This window comes from Orcinus orca, chromosome 5 (genome assembly GCF_937001465.1).
Source record: "Orcinus orca chromosome 5, mOrcOrc1.1, whole genome shotgun sequence".
In the NCBI taxonomy this organism is placed as follows: domain Eukaryota; kingdom Metazoa; phylum Chordata; class Mammalia; order Artiodactyla; family Delphinidae; genus Orcinus; species Orcinus orca.
In genome coordinates this window covers 61,930,595-61,941,491 of record NC_064563.1, presented here as the reverse complement: position 1 = coordinate 61,941,491, position 10,897 = coordinate 61,930,595, and positions in this window count along the sequence as shown.

Sequence of the window (10,897 nt, the reverse complement as noted above, 5' to 3'; positions counted from 1 at the left end):
AGGGAAGGAGTTGGGTTGCGGAACTGGGGGGGCGGGGCTTTCCTAGTGGGCGGGAAAGTGGGGCGGAGGGAGCAGGAGAGGGAGGAGGAAGGCCAAAGGCACGAGTCGGGGGCGGGCCTAGGGGTGTGGCGGGGCGGGCCTAGGGGTGTGGCTGGGCGCGGAGGAGCGATGGCAATCCGGTAGAGCGAGGTAAACCTCTGGAAAACATCTGGAATTTGAGGTGTCCCCACGCAATAGTTCCGACGGTTCTGGATTGTAGTGAATGAAGGTTTGGTTTTTTTTTCTGAAAAAGTATTTTCAACTAACTTATGTTGAAAAAATTAAATGTTATGCTCCACTTTGGGGTAGGAGGCACCAATGAATCGTACAAATCAATAGGACCCAGAAATTTTAACAAAGGTTATTAATAATTAAAAGAAGAAGGAGATGATAAACTATCCCAGCTAAATTTATGTATCACTTAAAAAAATTTTTTTTTAAGTGTCATCAGTTTCTTTTATCCTGTGAGACAGGTGTAAAGCAATGTAATCAATCCTCATCCAAGCAAGCGCCTAGTCCTAAATACATCTCAGGACGGTCTGCTTAGTCCCCTATGTCTACCAGCCCAGTCCAGATGACGGTTATCTTTCCCCTGGATTACTGCAACAGCTTGTCGCTTGCCTCTTGGCCACACTGCAGGCAGCCTGATCTATAAAAACGCCCAAATCATATACCCTTGTGGGTTGAGAGCCATTAGTTTTTTTTTTTAATAAATTTATTTATTTATGGCTGCGTTGGGTCTTGCTGCCCGCGGGATGCGCCTGGATAGCCATTCTTAAATTGGTTTGACTAGAGTCTAGACATATAGGTAGTTCTTAACCTTAAGAATAATTGAATAAAACCCCATCAGTCTCAGTGCCAGCAGCGCGGCAGAAAGTGATAGAAGGGTGGGAAACAAGGCTAGTGAGAAAACCCTTTCCTGTTCACTTAGCAGTATAATCTCAGTATCCCTGATCATTTAGAAACTCCGTTTACCCAATGAGATAATGCAGAAGTCAGCAAACTATGGCCCCAGAGCCAAATCCAGCCTGCTTTTGTGTGTGTGTGGTTTTTTTGTTGTTGTTGTTTTTAATTGTAATTTTTTACCAAAAAATTTTATTGAAATATAGTTGATTTACAATGTTGTGTTAGTTTCAGGTGTACAGCAAAGTGATTAAGTTACACATGTATATACAAATATATATATATTCGTTTTTTACATTCTCTTCCATTGTAAGTTATTACAAGATATTGACTATAGATAGTTCACCACTTTGTTTTTGTATGGCCAGTGAGCTAAGAATGATTATTGCATTAAAAATTTTTTAAAAATATTTTTAAGAAAAACATTTTGTGATATATGAAATTCACATTTCTGTGATAATAAACTAAGTTTTACTGGAACACATTTATGGCTGCTTTTGCTCTGTAAGGGCAGAGTTGAGTTTTACTACAGAGGCCCTGTGGCACACTAAGCTGGAGGATGCATTTACTATTGGATCCCTTATAGAAAGAGTTTACTGACCCCAGAGACAGTGCATGTAACACATCTACCACAGTGCACCAAGTACTCTATGGTAACGGTGGGTCCCATGATTACAGCTCTCACTGTGGATATATAGCAAATCCCCCAAATAATTCTATTTCCACTCTATGTTTTTATATTGTGTTAGACTAATAAAGCTGATGAGATGCAAAATGAATAAAATATAAAAACTTACTTTGGTAATAGTTAAATATTGAAGAGATACTATTTTTGTTTATAATACACAATAATCCATTTGTATCAATTTACCATTTAAACACACAGTAATTCATACATAGCAATTTAAATAGATTATATATATTGATATCTCTTATCAGTACTATCTCTAACATCTCCCATGGAAATAAGATACCATCTGGGTTGAAAAAGAGTGAAATATTTGTCCCACTAGTTCAGAGTGCATCAGAAAACAAAACAGTTCTGCAGGGTTAATAAGGACCACACACCTAGCCTCCAGGGAGGCCTGAGATTCTGTGACTGTCCTCTCCCACAGAGAACACGCTGGAGTGCTGAGGACTCTTCAGTCTGGCAGCACAAAGAGACAGCTTGAGAAAATACTGAAAAGTCATGGTGAGGTGTTTTTACTTAAAGTGTTTTGCTTCATTTGATAATTTGGAAAGACATTAGAAAACAGATCAGCACAATGAATGTAGCCAACATTTTACAGTAACTTTAAATGGACTACAGTCTATAAAAATTTTTCGAATCACTATTTTGAACACCTGAAACTAATATATCGATAATACTGTAAATCAACTATACCTCACTTTAAAAAAAAAAGAAAACAGATCATTTGTAATTTCAGGTCAGCTTTTTCTCTTAATGTATCAGTGGACACATTTCTTTATAAACCACTTGAAATATACTTCAAATGAAATGAACTTCAGAGTACATTTGATGTCAGGATTAATCGTGTTAGTGCAGATAAAAGGGCACACGTAAGCCTTTCATAAATTTTAATCAGCAAAAAATGTAATAGGGCAATAAAATTATTGGCCCTAATCCACTAAGTTGCTGGAGGAAGGGACTTTTGAGAAAGGAAACCTATTCAGCATCCTAAGGGAACTGTGCTTCCTCGGTAATAATGACATTGTTTCCTTTGAGGCAAGACTTATACCATGGCAGCTTGTTTTCTTCCATTCTTCCATAATTAGAAAACTGGTGGAATATAGATTAAAAGAAAAATACTGACCCAGCAGAATCTATTTTACAAAGTATAAAATATCTGAGAGCTTTTTTTGCATTAATATTTCTCCTCTATAGCCTATATTTTCTCTAAAGTCTTGACTCAGCCTACATTATTGTTACTGATAGCTAGTCAGATCAAACAACAACAACAACTCAAGTTTATTGTCTGTATGTCAGTTCTCAAGGGCATAATATACCAAAGCAATCAATGCTTGCAATTTTCCCGCCTGAGCCAGCATATTCTGTATGTCAACCTAAAAATAAAAGATATTGAAGTAACATGTATGTAAACATCTACCCACAGTAGACGCTCAGTGGTTGACTCTGAATCCAGATCTATAGAAATAAGTGCCCTTTCAGAAATCCTTTGTAATCTCTGAGCATCAAGAATTTCCTGTGTTCTCCGTGCAACCCTCGGTTTTGCCTCGCTGGGTCGCTGGTCTTCTATTATTGTAACACTGCACCAGAAAGCGTCTGATGCTGCATCCTCGCTCCTTCTTTTTACCAGCTCTGTCAGAATTCAGATCAGAGCAGTCATTACAAAATGTTACTGCTCTTGTCCTCTGTCTTAGCCTTTAACAAGTTTAGAGTTGAAAAAGAGAATTGCAACTGTTATTAATGCAAGTTAGGAAACACATTCAAGGGATTATCATCTGTTAAGAATAACACAAAAATTTATGTACGTTTAGAATTATTTCATGCTGCAAAATACATGACATTAGCAATTATGAAAAAGAACTTTCAATGTAAACATTTTTGTGTGGATTTGTGTATATTTAAAGAGTCATCGTAAGTACCCTCCTCTTTTTATAGAAATTCCAAAAATAAAACACTCACGCAAGCACTACTGAGATAAAGAATGAATATCTGGGCTTCCCTGGTAGCGCAGTGGTTGAGAGTCCGCCTGCCGATGCAGGGGACACGGGTTCATGCCCCGGTCCGGGAAGATCCCACATGCCGCGGAGCGGCTGGGCCCGTGAGCCATGGCCGCTGAGCCTGCGTGTCCGGAGCCTGTGCTCCGCAGCGGGAGAGGCCGCAACAGAGAGAGGCCCACGTACCGCAAAAAAAAAAAAAAAAAAAAAAAAAATGTGCAAAAGAAATATCTCTCTCCTACCTGTGTCCCTAGCTGCCAATTTTCCTCTTCAGAGATGTTCTATGCTTCTACAAGTAATTATGTAAATATATCCCTCCCCCCGTTTTTCTGATATAAATGGTAATTCACATTACGCTAGTGGGTTTTAAAAAGCATTCTCCTTGGAAACTAATTTTAAGATGTTTACTTTTTAACATTTTTAGTTTTAAAAATTTAGTGGATAGCCTATACACTTGGCTAGAAACTGAAACAATACAGTAAGTCCCCTACATACGAACCCTCAACCTGCGAACTTTAAAAGATTCAAACATGCGTTTGCATGTCCAATCATGTCCAATAGTTAGTTCACGTGTCTGGTATACACTGTCATGTGCATGCATCTTCTACAAGTGGTTGTGCTTTTGTGTACTTTACTAGACAGTACTGTATAGAGTACAGTAGTACAGTATCTTTATTTCAAGCCCAGGGTGTCTGGAAGCAAGGGTGAAAGCAACAGTGAAGTAGCTGGTACTGCTAAGAAGTGCCAGGAATTAGACATCCACAGAAAGGACAAAGAGAGACAGTAGGAAAAAGAAATAACTGAAGAACTGAAGGATTCATGATGCAGGAAATGGCAAGGGGATTTTCTTTATTTGAGGAGGCACTGTTAGTTTTTGAGGCACGGGACCCGAACGTAGAATGGTACACGAAGGTTGCAACAGTCGTTCAGAATGCAATCCAGTGCTACCATGTCACCTACAACGAGAAAAAGAGCTACTACCCAGACGTCACTGGATCGTTTTTTCAAGAGGGTAGATAGAATTGAATCCAGCAAGGAACCAGAACCTGTGCCATCAACGTCAGGCGTGACTGAAAGTGCAGCTCGCCCTCCGTCTCCTATTGCTGACGATCCTTCAGCTCTACCATCCCCCACCTCCTCTCCCTCCTCCAGTCAGTAACTCTTCTTGCCTGCTCACTCGATGCCAGCCCCTGGATGCCAGCTGTTGTACTGTACTACTGTACTTTTCAAAGTATTGTACTGTAAGATTAAAAATGCTTTCTTTATTTTTTGTGTTTGTTTTTTACATATTATTTGTGTGAAAAGTATTATAAACCTATTACAGTACAGTGCTATATAGCTGACTGTGTTAGTTGGGTACCTAGGCTAACTTTGTTGGACTTCACGAACAAATTGGACTTATGAATGTGCTCTCAGAATGGAATTCATTTGTATGTAGGCAAGTTACTGTACAAAAGAGTGAAAAGCAAGTGTCTCTCCCTCCGGTCCTTGAAATTCTTCAATTCTTCCCACCAGACTGAACCACTTTCACCAGTTTTTTTATTTTATTAATTTTGGCTGCGTTGGGTCTTCGATGCTGTGCGCGGGCTTCTCTAGTTGTGGCGAGCGGGAGCTACTCTTCCTTGTGCTGCGCAGGCTTCTTGTTGCAGTGGCGTCTCTTGTTGCGGAGCACAGGCTCTAGGCACGCAGGCTTCAGTAGTTATGGCACAAGGGCTCAGTAGTTGTGTCTTGCGGGCTCTAGAGCACAGGCTCAGTAGTTGTGGTGCACGGGCTTAGTTGCTTCACGGCATGTGGGATCTTCCCGGACCAGGGCTCGAACCCGTGTCCCCTGCGTTGGCAGGCGGATTCTTAACCACTGCACCACCAGGGAAGCCCCCCAGTTCCTTCTGTAAGCTTCTAGAGATAATCTTTTCAAATAAAAGCATATATTTGTATCCTTTCCCCCACTATATTTTGTTTGTTTAGATAAGCAGTAGCATATTGAACACATTGTCTTGCACCTGACTTCTTTCACTAAACCATAATATCTTGAAGATCATTCCGTGTTAGTTTGTATAATTCTATCTTTTAAATTTAAACATCAGACAGAATTCCATTACATGTATACACCATAATTTATTTCACCAGTTTTCTATACATGGACATTTACATTATTTCTAATCTTTTGCTAGTGTGAAGAATACTGCAATGACTATCCTCTTCTGTGTGCATATGTGAGAGAGCTTTTTATGCAGGATGAATTCTCAGAAGTGGAATTGTTGAGTCACAAGATATATGCATTTATTTCAATGGTCATTGCCAAATTACAGAGGTTGTACAATTTACATTCCCTCACTAACACGTTCGGAAGTACACTTTTTCATCCAAACCTCATCAACACAGAACTTTATCAAACTTCTGTCAAGATGGAGTTTTTTGTTGTTGTTGTTTGTTTGTTTGTTTTTTTTTTGCAGTACACGGGCCTCTCACTGTTGTGGCTTCTCCCGTCGCTGAGCACAGACTCCGGACACGCAGGCTCAGCAGCCGTGGCTCACGGGCCCAGCCGCTCCGCGGCATGCGGGATCCTCCCGGACCGGGGCACGAACCCGCGTCCCCTGCATCGGCAGGCGGACCCCCAACCACTGCGCCACCAGGGAAGCCCAAGATGGAGTTTTTATAAAAGATGTTTCATTCATTCACTAGCTGTTTAGGTAGAGCTCCTGATTTTACTTATTGAATCTACTGATTCATGGTATACCAGACCCAGGAGTACATTCAGGGGACTCCAGACTGTGGATGACAAAAGAAAGGTGAACCTTTGGTCAGCTAATTTATTGGATACCTACTCTAAGCCAGGCACCGGGAATACAGGGAGAAGTGAGCCTGGGTTCTACTCAGGGACTATAACTGTTTCCACTTTTGGTGAAAATGGCTGCAAACACATTCCAGTTGCTACTTGGAGAATGGATCCCCAAAGTTCATTTAGGCTTAGACCTCCAAAGCTTGAGAAGTGGTGGGTGGTGGTTCTGCAATTTTTTCATTTGAAGTCTTTTATCTTCCCTTTGGCATATGAATAAGGTAGTTGCAAACAAAAGAGAAGGCATTTGGCACACCTAATAGGTGGTACTCACATTTTAATTGCAGGGTGCTCTGTATCTCCAGCCAGGGAACAGTCTATAAGGTTTGTTTCATTTTGTTCGTAGGTGGGGAGAGGGTATTTCTTTTGTTCTTTTTTTGGGTGGTAGGGGAAGGATATCAAAGTTTTTTTTAAAAATATGAGAAACAGAGGAATTATTAATTATAAAATCATCAGCATTTGCAGATGATTCTAATAAATGCCATCTTCCAGCTCTAAACTGACTACACAAAAGGCTTTATTTTGTGGAAAATTATTTTAATCATTAGATATGTAAATAAGCAGAATGTTTAGTTTTTACAGATATCTGGTCAAAATGGATATCCTTCCCTGTTAGGGTATACTTGAGAATGCAACAGTTATAAATGCACCATATATTTATAATCTTTTTTTAAATTGAAGTATAGTTGATTTACAATGTTGTGTTAGTTTCAGGTGTACAGCAAAGTGATTCATATATACATCTATCCATTCTTTTTCAGATTCTTTTCCTATATAGGTTATTGCAAAATACTGGGTATAGTTCCCTGTGCTATACAGTAGTTCCTTGTTGGTTATCTGTTTTATATATAGTAGTGTGTATATATTAATCCTAACCTCCTAATTATCCATCCCCCCCCCCGCCCACCCTTTCCCCTTTGGTAACCATAAGTTTGTTTTCTATGTCTACAGGTCTATTTCTGTTTTGTAAATAAGTTCATTTGTATCTTTTTTTTTTTTTAGATTCCACATATAAACGATATCATATGATATTTGTCTTTCTCTGACTGGCTTACTTCACTTAGTATGATAATTTCTAGGTCCATCCATGTTGCTGCAAATGAGGAAAGCCCATATTTAAACTTACCATTATGTTTGTTGATTTCGGATAAAAAAAAAATCAAAAAGTGCCCATAATCCAGATGGAAACACCGAATCGTTGAAGAATTGGAACATAAAATTAGGTCATAATTAGCCTATTATGCATAATCAATACTATAAAAAATACTATGATTGGGCTTCCCTGGTGGCGCAGTGGTTGAGAGTCCGCCTGCCGATGCAGGGGACACGGGTTCGTGCCCCGGTCCGGGAGGATCCCACATGCCGCGGAGCGGCTGGGCCCGTGAGCCATGGCTGCTGAGCCTACGCGTCCGGAGCCTGTGCTCCACAATGGGAGAGGCCACAACAGTGAGAGGCCCGCCTACCACAAAAAAAAAAAAAAAAACTATGATTTTTGAGTCCAGCCTTTCTTTCCCACCCCTCCTATTACCTCATATAGCTTCTATAGAATCACATTACACTATTCTTGAGAGTAGTGAGATTACTCACCTTGGTTACCAACTGTCAGGCTTTGATAAACTTACACAGGGATTAAAAAGCTGCTGATTTTACTGTTTGTAGCAACAGTGCTGCTCCAAATCCAGGAGTATTTCTGGGGGACTCTAGACTCTGGGCAACAAAAGCAAGCGGAATAACTTACAAGCTGAACCTTTGATTATTTCATGTTGTTCTGTCAGCTGTTAGAAGGATCCATGTCATTCCCACTGTGCCAGCTGGGCTATAGTAAGAAACAGAGACAGCAGTGCTCCCAGAACGTTTTTGGTGTCTATCCCCTGGGACATGTGAACAAGAAGATTCTGAAGGATTCAACATGATATCCCTTCTGGAAGGTTCTTGAGTAACACTTGACAGTAACCATTTTAATTGTAATTGCTAGTTTGAAGCCTTATTTTAAAAACTTTACCTAAACTTGCTCTACTTCACATAGCTATCACTATGATCATATTCGCAACTATTAACTAATATTTATTGAGCTGTGTTTATTGCAAACTGCTGACCTTGAAGTTACAATAGGAATAAGGCAAAGAAAACCAGGAAAACAAACATAGTGCAGATAAGTATTGAAAGGGAACACAGAGAAACAAAAATAGCTCTACGTGACTAGCAGAGTTATGTGTACGGTTTTTTTTTTTTTTTTTTTTTGTGGTACTTGGGCCTCTCCCATTGCGGAGCACAGGCTCTGGATGCGCAGACCCAGCGGTCATGGCTCATGGGCCTAGCCACTCTGCGGCATGTGGGATCTTCCCGGACCGGGGCATGAACCCGTGTCCCCTGCAACGGCAGGCAGACTCTCAACTGCTGCGCCACCAGGGAAACCCTGTGTACGTTTTTAAATGTTTTGTTTTGTGTCATAAATTTGTTGTAAACATTATTGGCTTTAACAACACATTTAAAACTAACTTTACACTAGGAAAGTAGCTTTACAATCCTAAATTGGGGTTTTAATTTCCAGGGTAACATTTTGGTACGTATTATTTCAGGGTTTTTTCCTTTGCTTATACTATCTCTTTATCTCTATAAAGATATAGATATAATTTATAAATAATTACAATATTTTAATATATAATCATATATAGTTACACATAATTTTATTTATATAATTTGACATATATATATTTAATAAAGTAACAGCATATTATGTAAGTTCACATTCTGTTCTGAAACATGCTTTTTTCACTTAATATATTTGGACAGGTTTCCACAATATTATATATAGATTTACATAATTTAAAAAAAATGATTGTTTTGGACTTCCCTGGTGGCGCAGTGGTTAAGAATCCGCCTGCCAATGCAGGGGACAGGAGTTCGAGCCCTGGTCTGGGAAGATCCTGCATGCCCCGGAGCAACTAAGCCCGTGCACCACAACTACTGAGCCCACATGCGCCTGGAGCCCGTGCTTGGCAACAAGAGAAGCTGCCGCAGTGAGAAGCCCGCGCACTGCCGGAGTAGCCCCAACTCGCCGCAACTAGAGAGAGCCCGCGTGCAGCAATGAAGACCCAATGCAGCAAAAAATAAATTAATTACTTAATTAAAAAAAAATTTCATTGTAGGGATAGTTCGTTATTTATTTAAGCAACTGCCTATTGATCGACATTTCAATTATTTCTAATGTTCTGCTGTTATAAATATTCATATAGAGCTTCCCTGGTGGCGCAGTGGTTGAGAGTCCGCCTGCCGATGCAGGGGACAGAGGTTCGTGCCCCAGTCCGGGAAGATCCCACATGCCGCGGAGCGGCTGGGCCCGTGAGCCACGGCCGCTGGTCCTGCGCGTCTGGAGCCTGTGCTCCGCAACGGGAGAGGCCACAACAGTGAGAGGCCCACGTACTGAAAAAAAAAAAAAAATTCATATAGATTAAATGATAGTTTTATCTCCTGTTATAGATACCTTGGATGTCTGTGTCATCGCATATTTGTGAATACTGATTGATGTATACAAGTTTAAAATGTTTTTACGTTGACATTCACATTAATACATCAATCATTTTCTTTATAATTTTTGTACTTAGTATCACGCATAGAAAAGTGGATAAGGACTTCCCTGGCAGTCCAGTGGTTAAGAAGCTGCACTTCCAACGCAGGGGGCATGGGTTCAATCCCTGGTTGGGGATCTAAGATCCCGTATGCTGCATGGTGTGGCCAAAAATAAACAAACAAATAAATAAATAAAAAGATTTATTTAAAAAAAAATGTGTATAGCTGCCAGGAACTGGGGTATTTTGTTGTCGTTTTATTTGTTTTTCAGAAAATCGAGCCCTCTGCTGAATTCTCCAATATGTACTTGGATGGCCCTGCTCATCATTTTTTCATTTATATCAGGAAAACTGCTCAAAATCAAAGCAGGAAGGGGGAGCTGCTGCCCAGGACTCAGCCACCCTGCCCTGATTGTGCTCTGGCTGCTGGCAGCTGAGTTGATCTTCCGAGGCTCTGGCTGAATTCTATCTCCTGGCTAAATCCAAATTCTGACCGGCACACTGACGCACACTGCTTGGGGTCCTGCCTGGCCTGGCTCTCCCCACTCCAGCTTCCCTTGATTCTGCCCGTGCCCCTGGCTAGCCAGGCACAGCTGAACTCCCAGGGTGCCAACCTCATTGGTCTTCCTGAACTCTATACTTGCTCATGCCTTCCAAACTAATCTCACACCCTTGGCTGCAACTTTTTAACTCTTGACCTGCCTTGTTTGTTGTGTGGTCTCCAGCTCTGAAAGGCTAACAGAACAAATGCCAAATGAAACTCCTCTTCAAATAGTTCACAGTGTATGGAGTTTGCAATGATGCATATTTGTTACTCAAGGAAAAAAAAATCCATTAAGTAAGAAAAATCCAATTAGCCCTCCGAAGA